The 12521-nt window shown below is 39.2% G+C and overlaps 1 long non-coding RNA gene across 3 annotated transcripts in view; it reads right to left on the bottom strand.

The window, feature by feature from the left end:
* LOC146551479 (uncharacterized) overlaps positions 1-7554 on the bottom strand; it is a 52521-nt gene extending 44967 nt beyond the window's left edge. The window contains exons 1-8 of one of the 3 annotated variants that reach the window (XR_014889979.1): positions 7488-7554; positions 7176-7256; positions 5584-5765; positions 4994-5458; positions 4352-4508; positions 3991-4099; positions 3766-3885; positions 3462-3623 (exon numbers count right to left, since the gene is read on the bottom strand). This is a non-coding gene — a long non-coding RNA (uncharacterized LOC146551479). Of the gene's footprint in view, positions 1-3461; positions 3624-3765; positions 3886-3990; positions 4100-4351; positions 4509-4993; positions 5459-5583; positions 5766-7175 lie in introns of all 3 variants that reach the window. The other 2 variants (XR_014889977.1, XR_014889978.1) reach the window with 2 other exon arrangements.
* Positions 7555-12521: the final 4967 nt, after the last annotated feature.

Here is a 12521-nt window from a genome sequence, read left to right as displayed (position 1 = left end):
GGATATTGAGTTCTATAAGATAAAGCCATGAACATGTATTTCTGAGTCTTCTATCAAAAGTTAGAGCGATTTATATGAAGTTGTACGAAAATGCTTTCTTTCGCCAAGACAATGCGTTTCTCACTGTTACATGCATTTGAATGGGAAAGTCGCCCGAAACAAAGTATAGGTTTTCATTATGTGAATAATTTTAAAATCTTAGCTCAAACAGCTGCAAAACCTGTTTGCCCAGCACGGGAATATTGAGTTCTATAAGATAAAGCCATAAACATGTTTGTCTGAGTCTTCTATCAAAAGTTACAGCGATTTATATGAAGTTGTTCAAAAACGCTTTCTTTCGCCAAGACAATGTGTTTCTCACTGTTACATGCATTTGAATGGGAAACTCGCCTGAAACAAAGTATAGGTTTTCATTATGTGAATAATTTTAAAATCTTAGCTCAAACAGCTGCAAAACCTGTTTGCCCAGCACGGGGATATTGAGTTCTATAAGATAAAGCCATAAACATGTGTTTCTGAGTCTTCTATCAAAAGTTACAGCGATTTATATGAAGTTGTACGAAAATGCTTTATTTCGCCAAGACAATGCGTTTCTCACTGTTACATGCATTTGAATGGGAAACTCGCCCGAGACAAAGTATAGGTTTTAATTATGTGAATAATTTTAAAATCTTAGCTCAAACGGGTGCAAAACCTGTTTGCCCAGCACGGGGATATTGAGTTCTATAAGATAAAGCCATAAACATGTGTTTCTGAGTCTTCTATCAAAAGTTACAGCGATTTATATGAAGTTGTACGAAAATGCTTTATTTCGCCAAGACAATGCGTTTCTCACTGTTACATGCATTTGAATGGGAAACTCGCCCGAGACAAAGTATAGGTTTTAATTATGTGAATAATTTTAAAATCTTAGCTCAAACGGGTGCAAAACCTGTTTGCCCAGCACGAGGATATTGAATTCTTTAAGATGAAGCTATAGACATGTGTGTCTGAGTCGTCTATCAAAAGTTGCACCGATTTATACTTTGTCTCGGGCGAGTTTGCAGCCGTTTGAGCTAAGATTTTCAAGTTATTCACAAAATGAAAACTACTTTGTGTCAGGCGAGAACTCCATTCAAATGCATGTAATAGCGAGAAAAGCACTAACGTGGTGATATAAAGCGTTTTTCATGGTCTTCATAAAGATCAGTGTAACTTTTGATAGAAGATTCCGATACACATGTTTATGGCTTTATCTTATAGAACTCAAGGTCCCCGTGCTGGGCAAACAGGTTTTGCAGCTCTTTGAGCTAAGATGTTAAAGTTATTCACATAATGAAAACCTATACTTTGTTTCGGGCGAATTCCCAATTCAAATGCATGTAATCGTCAGAAACGCACTGTCTTGGCGAAAGAAAGCGTTTTTGTAAGACTTCATATAAATAGCTGTAATTTTGATAGAAAATTCAGATATACGTATTCATGGCTTTATCTTATAGAATTCAATATGCCTCGTGCTGGGCAAACAGGTTTTGCAGCTAATATTTTCAAGTTATTCACATAATGAAAACCTATACTTTGTGTCGGGCGAGTTCCCCATTCAAATGCATGTAATAGCGAGAAACGCACTGTCTTGGCGAAATAAAGCGTTTTAAATGGTCTTCATAAAGACAGCTGTAACTTTTGATAGAACACTCGGAATTACATATTTATGGCTTTGCCTTATAGAACTCAAGGTCCCCGTGTTGAGCAAACAGGTTTTTAAAGCTGTGTGAGCTAAGATTTTCAAGTTATTCACAAAATGAAAACCTATACTTTGTGTCGGGCGAGAACTCCATTCAAATGCATGTAACAGTCAGAAACGTGGTGAAACAAAGCGTTTTTCATCAACTTCAACTCTAGTTATTAAAGACAGCATGGGACCAAATGCATGTAGCCACCCTTCACCCACCTGACATTTCTTCCTCCTGAATTAAATGAATGAATGGATGAAAGTTAAATGACTACAAACGTAAAGCCACTAGTTCCCACACTGGAGCTCCCTGATACTGTGTGTTAACTGTATTTAGCTTTTATCAACAGTTGTAACAGGCTAAGCCACCTGAGACACTGCATTGAATGATTGTTCCTGTCTTAATGATTTCAGCTGACTGGTTTCAGCTCAGATGTTCTGCTTTTTCCTTTCAGTAGATCAAATCAGGTCGTGCTGCTTCTACTTCCAATTTAATGGCAAGAAGAAGAATAAGAATGCTTCAGCGAAGTGGCGTTCATGGTCTCAGTGAACAGTCATGGTCACACACTGCATGTGGTTTTAAAAGCAACATGTCTGTTCAGTACAACGATCGAGATGTGTAATATTAGTGCAGCTACGGTTTGTTCTTGAACATCAGTTCTGTTTTCTACTTTGATCACTTAGACCAAAAAAGTGTTGTTTTCAGATTCTTTCTTTTAAATCTATAAAGCACCTGCTCATTTTTTATTACAATTAGTTTCACATAAATGTTAGTGTTTCCTTTATGATCTTTTAATGCTTACACTACACTGTACACATTAGAGACATTTCTGTTACCTGTTTCTGTTGACTCAAGAGTTGTGAAATGTTCTTTTATTTAATGCACAATATGAAGTTCATAATTTTCTTACAAATAAAACTCTAATGACAAACATGAACAGCTGTGCTTATTTCTGAGACATGAGTTTTTGAATGTGTTTAGACAGTGTGCATTTGTATGCTGAAACTGTAATGGTGAACCTGAGGTGATGGTCAACAGAAGGCAAATATATATCAATATAAAACAATATTGAAGTAATGTCTTTACCCCCTGCAGAGTGTGGACGCTGTGCACTCAATCACCTTATTCACTGTAGTAAACGTGCACCGCTAGCTCACGTGACTGACTGTCTCCATGGTTACATCGTATATTATTATCTATGTAAACAGCTTCCATAGATACCGCCATAGCTCTCTGCAGCTGTAACACTTTCACACTTTGCAAATCATTTCACGATTTTGATAGTTATGAAGACAGAATATGTTTTTAAGGTCATGCTAGGCGGTTGCTATGGTGGTTGCTGTGGACTTGGCTGGACCGCGTCCGATTCCTGTTATTAGCTGTCTGCCGTAGGAAGGCTGCGTTCCATTTACAAGTAGTGACAGTCTGCCGCAACTCGAACTCAAACCCCGCTTTGTTCTTTAATTATAGGCCTTTTATAGCCGTTCATGACACACACACACACACATAAAGCATTTTGCCTCACCATGAGAATGGAACTTTACCTAAGCTAACCTTTAAAATATCTGATATAGGATATAAAAATGAAGCAACCAGAGATTTAATGATGAAGACTCTGGGTTCTGTAGTGACCTGAATGACTCTTTGCATACAATTTATTGAAGAGGACTTTAGAATGCACTTTACATTTAGACTGTTGCTGTTTAATTTTTTACATTGTTGCGGTGTTATGTCATGAATAAGGTTCACCTGCTGGGGGTTTGATGGATCAGATCATCATAATCAATGGGTCCTGAGGTGGGCGGGACTGTCTCTGGTGATGTCACCATGAAGGAACAGCATCTGGCACATGTTACTGAAACATCCCAGTACACTGGTGTAGTTTCCTCTCCAGCTGTTTGACATTTGACACTTCAACATTAAGGGGAAGAAGAAGAAACAGTGCTAGGTCAGGTGACCACATGGTTTCTAAAGTAACTGACAGGAAGTAACCAGGCCGTTAGAAATGGATGGCATGTGTTTAGAGTTACTGGAGTTGGGTAACTCTACTTACCAAAAGCAGAAGCACACAGATGACAGATCAGATGCTGAATGTTGCAGGAACATGCTCGTGTGGTGGTCATTCAGTGCTGCTCCGGCAGGTTAGACAGTCCAAGACTGATATGCTGCCCATCTGAGAGTTTGAAAACACACATGCAAAGATTTATTTTGTATTACAATCAAAGTTGGATGTTCATTTTTGTCCTTTAAAAATGTTTGTGTATTTGAAAGCACTAACATTTAAGGATGACTTGGATCGTCTCCTTTAAAGGGGAGACAAGTGTATCCACTGATCCACGTCACTTTACCTGGATGATGACTCCTCTCCCCCTCACTCAGAAACACTCCTAATATAACCAAGCAAATAAATAATATTGAAGATTTACTTACATCATTACAAAAACATCAAAAACATCTCCCTTTGATTCTATTTCTCCATTCCTGCTGAACATCAGGCAACAAATATCTCAATAAATCACAGTAAAATGTAAAGCACATGTTTTCTCTGCTTTGTCTAACCTCTGCAGAGCCTCTGTCAAGAAAAACATATCTGTAAGCATAAAACAAATATACATTTCATAACACGTCACTGGACAAACCTCGGTCAGTTGATTTCCTCTGTGCAGTGCAGACGAGCATCAGTCAGCAAGTCAAGGTGGTGAGATGGACTGGTGTCCTTTGTGACTCTGCTGGTTCTTCTGAGGAAACACCACCGTCTCTCCACACCGTCACCATTTGTGAGCACAAACTGCTGCTCTGCCAGCATGTAGGAAATCACATATCACATACACAGGGGTGAAGAAACATCAGAGCTCAACTTTGGATACTTTAGATCTAAACAGATCAAAGTAGCTCTTAGCTACAACAATCAGTGAACAGACAAACAATGATACCATACTGATTCTGTATGAATACAATATGGTATTTTCAATACAGGTGTCAAATTAATTCATTAAAACTACTACAGATATATGTATATATATTTTTTTTGATAAATTAGTTTGCTAAATTATAAGAATATATTTTTTTTCATTTAACAATTGCAACTGAAAGAAATTAAATATTGAACAAAAATATATTGTCACATTCTGAGCATGCTCAGCATGCTGAAAGACTTGAAGTTGCTACAGATTTTAAGAAGTGATAATTATAGGGAAAAAACTTCTCTTTTTCATCCGTTTAATCAAACATTTGATGCCTCAGCTGTCTCAGTCCTATAGCGTTCTGCAACTACAACTAACCTGAAGCTTGGATTTGGCTGCAGGTGCCCCTGTACATCCTTCTCAGCAGCACACATGTGGGTACCATTTAATCACACTTCTTCCTGAGCTTTGCTTCATCACAAGACCAAAGGTGGCATCCCGTGTCACGGTCATATCATCATCCAGAAGAAACATTTGAAGAAACATCATGGAGAAGAAACATTTACGCGCCTCCTGGTTTTGTTTTCTGATCCTGCAAAAAGACTGAGGACAACAAAGCCCAGAGAACACGAGATACACAACATCCAACATTCAGACTCAACAGCCTCCATAAATGAAGAGCACCAGGTTGGTTCAGTTATAGTAGATATGAGCATACTTCACATTACTGGGTATGAATAATAATCAAGAGACAAACTTTAAAGATGCAGAGCATGATGTCCCACCATCAGACTGTAAACAAACATCCACCAGGCTTCTTTGCTGGCAAAATTGATGATTCTCCTATCAGGGATCAGTAACAGTATTAACCTGTGGTATAAGCAGCAGTCACTGAAATATTACTGTTTCAGATAAGAAATCTAGCACATAAAAGCCAGGGTGGGAGGGATCTCTGCAAACTGACTTACCTCTGCAAGTATGAAGCTCAACAAAAATCTGACTCTCCAGTCACAGACAAACAAAAAACTCCAGCTGGGAGATAGAAAACGCTGTCTGGGTCTTGCTGGATGTTGCTGGTCAGAGTCCACACATTAGCAGAGTGCTTCTTGGTCCCACTGACCCATATGGACAGTGACTGTGGAGAACTGTTCTGGAAAACAGAAAAGAGAATTAAAATAACAAAAAGCCAAAGAGGATTTCCACAAAGACTCTCTTGGAATCAGCAATCAAAAAATCACTGGTTCATATTTCAATTAAATATGAACAGGTTCCTTAAATGTACGCATTTCAGATCTGATTTAATTTAATTTCCTTCACACAGCACATTCGTCCAGGCTGACAGGTAAACATAGAATTAATCTCAGGTAACATGACTCATAGTAGAGATTCAGTAAGAAAGATTGCAGGCTCTAATATTATTACCACACAATCCAAGGACACACCAACAGCTCAGATTTCTAGAACTATTTAAACAAATGTCTTCTGAATATTCAATTCATGTTCACAGTGGGAGGGTGGGGGGTGTCGTGGAATTTTTTAAATAAAGTCTGCAACACAGAAAGAGCTGTGATCAAGCTATTTATTACTGCGCACAGGAGAGCAAACACACATCAAACATCACAGTTCAGTCATGTCAGCTCTGCTACTTCAGCGTTATCAGCACCTGTAAAGGGAGTTGTTTTCTCAAACTGCTGAAGTAAGTTCATCTAGTTTTAGAAACTTTCATTGAACAGTCTATAACAGTGTCACAACTAAGCATATGCATAAGCACTTAAATGCTTTAAATGAGAATAACATAAAATTTCTATTACAGGAGCTAGAGCCTGTCCCAGTAGTCATAGGTAGAGCACACCTGGACAGGTCACCAGTCTGTCAGAGGACTAACACAGATGCAGCCTGACTCAATCCTAAATGTTCAGCACACAGAGACACAGTTTAAAGTTTAGTGTTAACTTGAGTCACTGATCATTTGCAGTATTACAGAGTCTGGCAGTCTTTGCATGATGTCCACGTCACTGTACGTTTCTAGCTGACTCTCAGGTGTGACAGGTGTGCCAGCAGGAAAGAGTAATAATAGCCTGCATCCTGAGGTTTTTCATGCAGGATTAAAGGAGCCAGGCTTTGTTCACACAGCTAGGATTGTATTTTACACTGACCCTGGGTCAGTATAAGTATCATACAGTTTAAACGAAGCACTGAAACTTGCACATATTTATTACAGATGCACTGAAGCTAATCGAGATATTTGCTGTCAATCTGTGGCTGCGATTAAACACTTTACTGGAAACTTTATTAACTAGTAACTTCGTCAGTCATGACAGAAGCTAATATTTCTGTGCTAACATCGTTTAAACAGTAACAGCTTTACTCCAATATAAGCTAACGTTTACACCGTAACTTTAAGCTAGCACCAATAAAGACGGTAAAACACGTAATAACATCTACAAATGCATCTTAAAGCTGTTATATTAGCACTCGGTGTATTACTAAGATAACCACATTAACATTATTGACACTCGCTGACTTTTTCTATAAATGCTGTCCGTTTAAATGGTATTACCTGTAAACACTGCTGTATCCACCGGATTGCAGCCAGAGTGGATTCTGGAGTCTTCCCACGCTCCTGTTAGTGATCCTCCATCTGGATGGATGATAACAACCTTCTGAACAATCTAGCAGGAGATGTTCCATATCTATGGGACTGATTTGTGCTAATAACGCCCATTGTATGGACTGATAACAGCCGAAGCGGGTGAATAAAGTCACCCAGTCGCTAGCTGTGCCATTACCCAGCATACACCAGCACAATATTAGGCACAGCACCACCATAGACATTTTCAGTGGTTTTGAATGCAGGACATGGTTATCTTACCTTGTAAAATGCATGACAATAAAACAGCTAACCACCATAAAATGGTATTGTGTGTGTATGTATGTGCATGTGTGTGTGTGTGTGTGAGAGAGAGAGAGAAAGAGAGAGGGGGGGGGGGGGGGGGGGGAGATCAAAGGCGTGCGTTTATGTTTTTTCTTGATCAAGAGTGTGCCTCCTCTCTCTTATTGGATGTATGGTATAGCATGTTTATTCAGGTGCACCTTTGAAGTCTATGAGAATACTTTGCAGCCTGGTCTGAGTGGTCATTTCTGCACAGACACAATGAAGCGTGCACTCAGTTTAGAGGAGGCTGTTGCTGCAGTTTTGCACTCTCCACAAGCAGTGGAGATACTTCTGACAGCGAAGAAGAATTTTTGCCAGGCACCGAGGAGCTTTGCAGCTCATGTGCGGAGGAGGAGAAGGAGAAGGAGAAGGAGGAAGAAGAGCAGGAGGAAGAGACAAGACTGGAGGATGGCCAGTGGAGATCTAAAAATGGAGAAATCATGTGGCAACCCACACTCGAAGAGGTCCTGCCATTTTTTCCTCCCCCCATTTTAACCCCAGGACCAACCCATTATGCAATTCGTATAGGATCAGCAGCCCTGTGAGCACTTTCCATCTTTTTTTTGCAGAGGACATTATGCAGCTAATCCTGCATTTCACCAACCTGCAGGGGCAACAGGTCAGTAAAAGACTGGAAGGACATAGATGAGGAGTTGCAGGCTTACATGGGGCTTGTGATGCTGGCTGGCCTGTACAGGTCTCAACATGAAACGACAACAAGCCTGTGAAATGGGGAGACAGGGCTCTTCTGTTTCCTGCTACCAAGTCCAGGACTCTGGGAAGAGAAAGCCCCACATCATCCTGGATTATAACAAATGCAAAGGGGCTGTGGATCATCTGGACCAGGTAAGCACAATTATAAGTCATTTATTTGCCAAATTGTTTACCGTTTCTCATTGTTATAACTGATAAAGTCAGATAATGTGATTATAATAGTTTTGATATGAGATGATAGTTTTAGACTATGATAGTTTTGATAGTTACAGTAAGGGGGGTCCAGTTTGACGCAGGAAGAATCTCTTGCTTATGGCTGTATAAATCTGTTCATGTCACCTGATCATTTCTTTTTGTTTTGCAGGTTTGTGGCAACTACTCCTGCCATAGGAGGACACGTAGGTGGCCTATGTGTCTGTTCTACCGCATGATCGAGGTAAGCTGCTATAATGCTTTCATTCAGACAGCTGTAACTTTTGATAGAAGACGCATATACACATATTTATGGCTTTATCTTATAAAGTTCGATATCCCCGTGTTGAGCAAACAGGTTTTCCAGCTGTTTGAGCTAAGATTTCCAAGTTATTCACATAATGAAAACCTATACTTTGTTTCGGTCGAGTTCCCCATTCAAATGCATGTAACAGTGAGAAACGCACTGTCTTGGCGAAAGAAAGCGTTTTTGTACAACTTCATATAAATAGCTGTAACTTTTGATAGAAGACTCAGATACACATGTTTATGGCTTTATCTTATAGAACTCAAGGTCCCCGTGCTGGCAAAACAGGTTTTGCAGCTGTTTGAGCTAAGATTTCCAAGTTATTCACATAGTGAAAACCTATACTTTGTTTCGGGCGAGTTCCCCATTCAAATGCATGTAACAGTGAGAAACGCACTGTCTTGGCGAAATAAAGCGTTTTTGTACAACTTCATATAAATAGCTGTAACTTTTGATAGAAGACTCGGATACACATGTTTATGGCTTTATCTTATAGAACTCAAGGTCCCCGTGCTGGCAAAACAGGTTTTGCAGCTGTTTGAGCTAAGATTTCCAAGTTATTCACATAATGAAAACCTATACTTTGTTTCGGTCGAGTTCCCCATTCAAATGCATGTAACAGTGAGAAACGCACTGTCTTGGCGAAAGAAAGCGTTTTTGTACAACTTCATATAAATAGCTGTAACTGTTGATAGAAGACTCGGATACACATGTTTATGGCTTTATCTTATAGAACTCAAGGTCCCCGTGCTGGCAAAATAGGTTTTGCAGCTGTTTGAGCTAAGATTTCCAAGTTATTCACATAATGAAAACCTATACTTTGTTTCGGTCGAGTTCCCCATTCAAATGCATGTAACAGTGAGAAACGCACTGTCTTGGCGAAAGAAAGCGTTTTTGTACAACTTCATATAAATAGCTGTAACTTTTGATAGAAGACTCGGATACACATGTTTATGGCTTTATCTTATAGAACTCAAGGTCCCCGTGCTGGCAAAACAGGTTTTGCAGCTGTTTGAGCTAAGATTTCCAAGTTATTCACATAGTGAAAACCTATACTTTGTTTCGGGCGAGTTCCCCATTCAAATGCATGTAACAGTGAGAAACGCACTGTCTTGGCGAAAGAAAGCGTTTTTGTACAACTTCATATAAATAGCTGTAACTGTAGATAGAAGACTCGGATACACATGTTTATGGCTTTATCTTATAGAATTCAAGGTCCCCGTGCTGGCAAAACAGGTTTTGCAGCTGTTTGAGCTAAGATTTCCAAGTTATTCACATAGTGAAAACCTATACTTTGTTTCGGGCGAGTTCCCCATTCAAATGCATGTAACAGTGAGAAACGCACTGTCTTGGCGAAAGAAAGCGTTTTTGTACAACTTCATATAAATAGCTGTAACTTTTGATAGAAGACTCGGATACACATGTTTATGGCTTTATCTTATAGAACTCAAGGTCCCCGTGCTGGCAAAACAGGTTTTGCAGCTGTTTGAGCTAAGATTTCCAAGTTATTCACATAATGAAAACCTATACTTTGTTTCGGTCGAGTTCCCCATTCAAATGCATGTAACAGTGAGAAACGCACTGTCTTGGCGAAAGAAAGCGTTTTTGTACAACTTCATATAAATAGCTGTAACTGTTGATAGAAGACTCGGATACACATGTTTATGGCTTTATCTTATAGAACTCAAGGTCCCCGTGCTGGCAAAATAGGTTTTCCAGCTGTTTGAGCTAAGATTTCCAAGTTATTCACATAATGAAAACCTATACTTTGTTTCGGTCGAGTTCCCCATTCAAATGCATGTAACAGTGAGAAACGCACTGTCTTGGCGAAAGAAAGCGTTTTTGTACAACTTCATATAAATAGCTGTAACTTTTGATAGAAGACTCGGATACACATGTTTATGGCTTTATCTTATAGAACTCAAGGTCCCCGTGCTGGCAAAACAGGTTTTGCAGCTGTTTGAGCTAAGATTTCCAAGTTATTCACATAGTGAAAACCTATACTTTGTTTCGGGCGAGTTCCCCATTCAAATGCATGTAACAGTGAGAAACGCACTGTCTTGGCGAAAGAAAGCGTTTTTGTACAACTTCATATAAATAGCTGTAACTTTTGATAGAAGACTCGGATAAACATGTTTATGGCTTTATCTTATAGAATTCAAGGTCCCCGTGCTGGCAAAACAGGTTTTGCAGCTGTTTGAGCTAAGATTTCCAAGTTATTCACATAGTGAAAACCTATACTTTGTTTCGGGCGAGTTCCCCATTCAAATGCATGTAACAGTGAGAAACGCACTGTCTTGGCGAAAGAAAGCGTTTTTGTACAACTTCATATAAATAGCTGTAACTTTTGATAGAAGACTCGGATAAACATGTTTATGGCTTTATCTTATAGAATTCAAGGTCCCCGTGCTGGCAAAACAGGTTTTGCAGCTGTTTGAGCTAAGATTTCCAAGTTATTCACATAGTGAAAACCTATACTTTGTTTCGGGCGAGTTCCCCATTCAAATGCATGTAACAGTGAGAAACGCACTGTCTTGGCGAAAGAAAGCGTTTTTGTACAACTTCATATAAATAGCTGTAACTTTTGATAGAAGACTCGGATAAACATGTTTATGGCTTTATCTTATAGAATTCAAGGTCCCCGTGCTGGCAAAACAGGTTTTGCAGCTGTTTGAGCTAAGATTTCCAAGTTATTCACATAGTGAAAACCTATACTTTGTTTCGGGCGAGTTCCCCATTCAAATGCATGTAACAGTGAGAAACGCACTGTCTTGGCGAAAGAAAGCGTTTTTGTACAACTTCATATAAATAGCTGTAACTTTTGATAGAAGACTCGGATACACATGTTTATGGCTTTATCTTATAGAACTCAAGGTCCCCGTGCTGGCAAAATAGGTTTTGCAGATGTTTGAGCTAAGATTTCCAAGTTATTCACATAATGAAAACCTATACTTTGTTTCGGTCGAGTTCCCCATTCAAATGCATGTAACAGTGAGAAACGCACTGTCTTGGCGAAAGAAAGCGTTTTTGTACAACTTCATATAAATAGCTGTAACTTTTGATAGAAGACTCGGATACACATGTTTATGGCTTTATCTTATAGAATTCAAGGTCCCCGTGCTGGCAAAACAGGTTTTGCAGCTGTTTGAGCTAAGATTTCCAAGTTATTCACATAGTGAAAACCTATACTTTGTTTCGGGCGAGTTCCCCATTCAAATGCATGTAACAGTGAGAAACGCACTGTCTTGGCGAAAGAAACTGTTTTTGTACAACTTCATATAAATAGCTGTAACTTTTGATAGAAGACTCGGATACACATGTTTATGGCTTTATCTTATAGAACTCAAGGTCCCCGTGCTGGCAAAATAGGTTTTGCAGCGGTTTGAGCTAAGATTTCCAATATATTCACATAATGAAAACCTATACTTTGTTTCGGTCGAGTTCCCCATTCAAATGCATGTAACAGTGAGAAACGCACTGTCTTGGCGAAAGAAAACGTTTTTGAACAACTTCATATAAATAGCTGTAACTTTTGATAGAAGACTCGGATACACATGTTTATGGCTTTATCTTATAGAATTCAAGGTCCCCGTGCTGGCAAAACAGGTTTTGCAGCTGTTTGAGCTAAGATTTCCAAGTTATTCACATAATGAAAACCTATACTTTGTTTCGGTCGAGTTCCCCATTCAAATGCATGTAACAGTGAGAAACGCACTGTCTTGGCGAAAGAAAGCGTTTTTGTACAACTTCATATAAAT

The sequence above is a fragment of the Mchenga conophoros genome, linkage group LG19 (genome assembly GCF_057382185.1).
Source record: "Mchenga conophoros isolate Kocher_MC1m ecotype Shallow Benthic linkage group LG19, M_conophoros_male_GT1.1, whole genome shotgun sequence".
Taxonomy (NCBI): Eukaryota; Metazoa; Chordata; class Actinopteri; order Cichliformes; family Cichlidae; genus Mchenga; species Mchenga conophoros.
This window is presented reverse-complemented; position numbering and strand designations above follow the sequence as displayed.